Here is a 6,589-nt window from a genome sequence, read left to right on the forward strand (position 1 = left end):
TACTAAATATGTAAGGTCATATCTATGTGGGTTTGATTACAGATAAAGCATTCTCTAAATAATAAAAAAAATTAAGACAAAACTATAAGAGCAAGAAGCAATTTAAATATGTTTGGGGACCATTTTCATCTCCAGAATTAAGGATTATTTTAATGTTTCATCATTGCCTTTTCTCTTTTACTTTCCTTTTTAGTTTTATTTTAGGATTCCCTATTTTTAATGCTCATACAGAGATTTCTTTAACTGAAATACCGAATAGTTTCTTTGGTGTGAAAAACTATAATAGTACACAGGATCCTAATGAGATAATTAATAATGTGAAATAGGAAGTAAAGGGCTAAAGAATAATTAATAATGTGAAATAGGAAGTAAAGGGCTAAAGGTGTAGGGCAAGTGGGAAGGGTGAGGGAAAGGTAATAAGGGAAAGAAAAAAATATGAGAAACTGAAAAATGGAAATAAAGTGTTTGTAAATGGGGAGGGGAGGAGGGGGTGAAGGGAGGGCAGGGACAAGGGGAAAAATGAGAATCAAGACCTTTTATGTAAAGGTACAGAATCCCAATGATGAATGTAACTGTATTGTATACCTAGTACCAATAAACTTAATAAAAAGAAAAAAAACTTGGAAACAACTTAATTGCCCATTAGTTGGAGACTGGATAAAGAAGGTGTGGTTTTTCTATAAAATGGAGTACTACTCAGCCATAAAGAATCAGAAACTAGAGTTATTCATAGGTAAATGGATGCATATTGAGGCCATACTCTTAATTGAAATAAATAGGACACACATGTGTAACTACCAAATAGTTTCTCTGGTGTGAAAAGCTAAAAGTGTAAATAAGATCCAAATTGTATAACTAATAATGTGAAATAGGAAGAAAAGAGCTAAAGGTGTAGGGGAAGTGGGAAGGGTAGGGGAAAGAAAAGAAGGGAAAAGAAAACATATGAGAAATGGAAACAAACTCTTTGTAAATAGGGAAGGGTGGAGAAGGTGCAGGGAGGGCTGAGGTATGGGGGAAAAAATGAGAACCAATATCTGTTGTGCAAAGGTACAAGGTCTCAATGATGAATGTAACTGTACTGTATATCTAAAATATTCCAATAACATCATTGAAAAAAAGATGAACTCTTAAAAAAATGCATTCATTCTGCATTTCTAAAAGTCCATTCCTTCATCCACAGGGATTGTTATTTGAGTCACAATACTGTCTTGTCCCTTTATGTGATGAATGCCCTTACCTTTCTCTTCTGAAAATAAGATATAGCTACTTATTACTTGCCAAGGTTTAAAAGAAACCGTTGTCCAGTCCAAATGTTCAGGGCATGAGAATAGATTCCCACAAATTGCTCTGAATCTCCCTCTGGCAAATAAGTCAGAAGATGGTTTCATTCCAGTCTTTGGTCCTTGTATTTAGATGTAGGTTTATAGGCTGGAAAGTTGGCAATGAAGTATTTTCTGGGTCTCAGCTTCACTGCTTTCATGGCACTGACAGTCATTTTGTTGTTGCAGTCGCATACCTGTGTAACAATATCCTCTTCCCCTATTTCCCTCGTAATTTTCTTTTGCAACTGAGGGACTATTTTACAAGAATCCAGTATCACTCTCAGAATATTGAGAACCTCATTCCGATTTCCTAGCACAGTTTTTCCGTGGCCAAATTCATTATAATCGCTTTCTCTTTATAATGCCTTTGTCCTGCAGAAACTAAATTGTGACAGTTTAAGAGGCCACTTGTGATTGTGAAAGTGCATAGAGGATGGGAACATTTTATAAAGTGACTTCAGATATTACAGACTTTGAGAATGTCCTTTAAGGCAAAACATTTTTCTACAATCATAGCCTTTTATTTATTTTTTTTTTTTTTGCTTTTTTCTTATTCAGCTGTGTAAACTTGGAAATGCTGAAAACCCCAATTCTAGAGAGGGACTGAGAAAGACAAACACAACCAAAAGGCAGGTATTAATATCTAAGTGTATCAAGGTGGAATCCAGGAAACATGGTATATGCAAAAAAATTAGCCAGTGATCTAGGCCAAAGCAGTTCACTGTATTCTCACCTGTAGCATAAAGATGTTACGAGGCAAATAATGTTGCATTGTGTATATTTACTTCATTTTCTTTATCCATTCAGCTGAGAATTGATGTCCAGGTTGCTTCTGTATCTTAACCATTGTTAGTAATGCTGCACTGAGCATGAAGGTGTAGATCTCTCTTTCTCACTTGCAACAGCATGAGTAAAAACCTAGAGGACATCATGCTAAGAGAAATGAGCCAAGTATCTATAAAACAGCAACAACAACAAAAAATATAATCTCACTTACATTTAACTCATGGGTATAGAGTAAAATGGTGATTACTAGAGCCTGGAGTGGATGGAAAAAGAGGAGAGGTTGACCAAAGAGTACAAATTTTTAGATAGGAAGGAAGAATAAGATTTAGTGACTATGGTGCAACCAGTATGGAAATCAATATGGAGATACCTCAAAAAGCTAGGTCTAGAGGTTCCATTCAACGCAGCCATCCCTCTGCTGGGTATCTTTCCAAAAGATTTAAAAGAATCATACCACAGTGATATATGCACACCAACGTTTATAGCGGCACAGTTTGTAATAGCTAAAACCTGGAAACAGCCCATCTGCCCATCTGTTGGAAACAGGATAAAGAAGATGTGGTTCTTCTATAAAATGGAATACTACTCAGCCATAAAGAATGAGAAATTAGAGTCATTCATAGGAAAATGGACACATATTGAGGATATACTCTTAAGTGAAATAAACAAGTCACACATGTGTAAATACTGAATAGTTTATCTGGTGTGAAAAACTATAATAGTACACAAGAGCCTAATGGGATGGGTAACAGTGTGAAGTGGGAAGAAAAGGGGTAAAGGTGTAGGGAAAGGGGGAAGGGTAGGGGCAAGGAAATAAGGGAAAAGAAAAAATATGAGAAAATGAAAAAATGTAAATAAAGAGTTTGTTAATGGGGAGGGGAAGAGGGGGTGAAGGGAGGGCAGGGAAAAGGGGAAAAAATGAGAACCAAGAGCTGTCATGTGAAGATACAAGATCCCAGTAACGAATGTAACTGTATTGTAGACCTAGATTGTACCAATAAATTCAATAAAAAAGAAAAAAAAAAGATTTAGTGACTGATTGCACAGAATGGTGACTTCAGTGCAATGAGTATTTCAAAATTGAGCAAATAGGAGTAAATGTTTTACACGTGTGCACACACACACACAAAGATAAGTATATGAAGGAAAGAATCTGTTAACTAGCATGATTTAATCATTTCATAATATAAAGGCATCAAAATATTACAGTGTGGCTCATTAACATATAATATATAAACAATTATTTTTCAATTAAAAAACCTCACAAACATCACAAGTCTTTTCTGTATCTTACACTCACTCTCTTTGTAACATTTGAAGACATTCTGCCCCTGGAGACTCAAGTGAACTTAACTGCATGTAACTTCCAAATCTCCTGATTGAACAGAATTGCTTCACATCACTACAGATTAAAGTCATTCTTATGGAACAACTATAATAAAGAAATTACATGAAAGTAGCAAGGTGGACCCCAGGAAAAGTCAGAGGCAAGAATTTGAGGGGGGTGTTTGTTTTTTCTGCTCAGTATTCACACAAAGAATTAAATTGTATTTAAGCCATAATTGACAAGCCAGTTTTTCTTCATTAGAGGGCATCAATTCAGAAGAAGCTGGAGCTTGGAATCAGCATGAATAGGCAAGAGGTAAGGCCCTCAAAATCTTGGAAAGCTGGGGAGCTCCCACCACATAGGGCTTGGGTTATGGTTCAACTGATTTGAAGCTTGAAGACAAGAATGATCTCATCTGGCATGTATTTACATGGTGGGCAGAGTACGGATCCGGAAAGTGATTGAATCCTGGGCACCAGAGCTGACTGGCTGTTAGGAGGTGGAGTCTGGCCCGGAAGAGCTAAGTGACTGGGAGACGTGACCTGGAAGTACATTATCTCCCTTCCGGATCTTTCCTTCTCTCTCTCTCTCTGCTTCCTGGTTGCCACCTTGTGAGCAGGCCCCTCTGCCATACTGTTCCTGCCGAATTGAAAGCTCTCAAAACCATGAGCCCAGATAAAAGTCACCTTCTCTAAGTTGCCGGTGTTAGGCATGTGTCTGTCTCGTGATGAGAAGGTGACTCCAAATCCTGGGAAGAAGGAGATCTCCAGCTACACAGGAGATTGGAGTTCACAGTCAAATTTATTTGAATCTTGCAAAAGAGAATGACCTCATTTCCCGTCTAAGTGGTGAGGAGATAAATGTAACACTGTCTTAAAGTCATCTTGTCTTGCAGGAGCACAGCATTAAATTAATACTTGTCATTTCACCTTTTTCTCCAATTTTATCTGAGAACTGGTTTATTAGTAATATCTCAGACTGTATAATCAGTTATTCTTCAGTTTGTATTTCAGCTTTTCCAATCCTTTGAAGACCTCATCTCTTTATTTCCAAAATGAAGATAAACTAATTTCACAACTTTGCTCTGAAGACCCAAGCTAATAAATGAGAAACATGTAACATGTAGTAAGGACTAAACTACTTGATAATTTTAAAACTCACTCACAGGTGTTTTCTAGGTCAAGGTATATGAAGATGCCAGCTTAGCCAAGGAGGCTTGAGTACCCCATCCAGTCAGGTAGATACACCGGGTGATCTTGAAATCATCAATTAGAGAGAAATAGAGGCAGAGCTCTTGATATTTTGGTTTCTGTGCCTGCTGCATGAGCTTCTGCCAACATCTTCAGCCCTTAGACAATTTCTGGATTGAATCAAGGCTGGGAAATGGATTTTTGTTTTCCTAAACTTTACATCCAGGCTCCATGTGTTACAGCAATGGGCCCTTGGGCATTGCATGGCTGGTGAGCTTACCCAAAGCCCTGCGTATGCCAGATACATAAGGACAGCTCCCTTTAACATGAGTTTTTTAGAGCTTTGTCTAGAATCACAAAAATGGTTCAAATTTGTTTTCCATGTGGTTATCGCACAGAAACCATTGTGAAAGTCTGCTGAAGCACCACAGACATCATCGGATAAGCCACACTTCTTCCTTAAATTAACAGCAGTCTGAGGTTTTTAGCTTATTAGAATGTGCTGAGTAGAGATAAATTAATTAATGGATCTAACAACCAGAATCAGTGAGCCCATACCTCAAAAGGATAGCTCTTTTCTATGCCTCCAATATCTCATTAAGAAAAACAGATCAAGTCAAGACAAATTCATTCAATTCATTTTGCCCCTTTTTAGCTTCGGGTCTTCTAAGATTGTAAAAGCCCACACCTATCAAGATCAAATTTCATATAAATTTATTGAACTGCCAAACTCCTTGCGAACTATACTAAAATGAATGCCTGCATATATAATACCTTTAATTTATCTAAAGGCTACTTTCAGAAAGTCTTTAATAGTCTCGAAGGTTATTAACCCTCAGAACAATCTTTGGAAGTTGGAAGGAAGAATAAATTACCAAGCCACACAGTAGCCCTGAAAGAAATACTTTCTCATTAAAAGTAATTTAGTAAGATGGTGCCATGGCTGTAGAAAGCAGTTTGGCAGTTCATTTATAAGCTAAAAATAAAATTTGCTTGTAACCCAGCAGTTCCACTTGTCCTTGTAATATACTCTGAAGAAATGAAAAAAAAAATGTTTCAATGAAAGCTTGTATGAGGTTTTTCACAGAAACACTATGCACACCAGCCAAAAAGTGGAAAGGACCAAGTCCCATCAAATGGATAAACAAAAGTTGGCACATCCACAAAATACAATAAATATTATTTGGCCATAAAAAAAGAATGAATTACTGAAACAATAGAGGTGAAACATGAAAGTATTATGCCGAGTGGAAGAGGCCCAAGCACAACAACTGTGTGATTCCATTGATAGGAAATATCCAGAACCGATACACACCGGGAGGCAGGAAGCAGATTAGTGGCCGTCAGGGGCAACAAGAGGAGAGAGTGGGCATGTGCAGTGGAGGCAGGTCATGAGTGCGGGGCAGTGACAGTTTCTGGGCCAGATCAGCCTTTGTGGTCGTACAGAGGAATGAAGCGTTAAGGACCAAGTGTCATTCAGGGTTAATTATGCGTTCATTTTACTCTACCACGATGTAAAAAAACCAAAAAAATTAAATTCTATTCTTTTGTTTCTATAATGATTTAACTACAGAACTGCCTAAAACCTAAAGGGAACTTCAGGCAGCTCACACATCCCTCTAGGCCTGACCCGCAGGAGGAGTAGATGAGGCCTAGCTTAGGTAGTTTCCCTGATTCCACAATGAAGTGAGCCATTTTGCTCCCGGGACTGAAGATTTCCTGAGTTCTTAAACCAAGCCCTCCTTGACCGCCCACACCAGGCCCGCTTTTGGGCCCTTTATCCCCGCAGCACCGTGAAACCATCATGTTATGTCACAGCTATGTGTGTGACCTGTCCGTCCTCCCACGCGGCTCCTTGTTCTCCAGGCCTATCTATCACTTTTCTGCGGCCCTTGTATCCTGAGGGCACGTCGCAGGGATTTCAGAAATTGCTCTCCCTTCTGCATTAATGGCAACCATACTCT

This window comes from Fukomys damarensis, unplaced genomic scaffold (assembly GCF_012274545.1).
Source record: "Fukomys damarensis isolate Sample0158 unplaced genomic scaffold, DMR_v1.0_HiC HiC_scaffold_5, whole genome shotgun sequence".
Classification (NCBI taxonomy): Eukaryota; Metazoa; Chordata; class Mammalia; order Rodentia; family Bathyergidae; genus Fukomys; species Fukomys damarensis.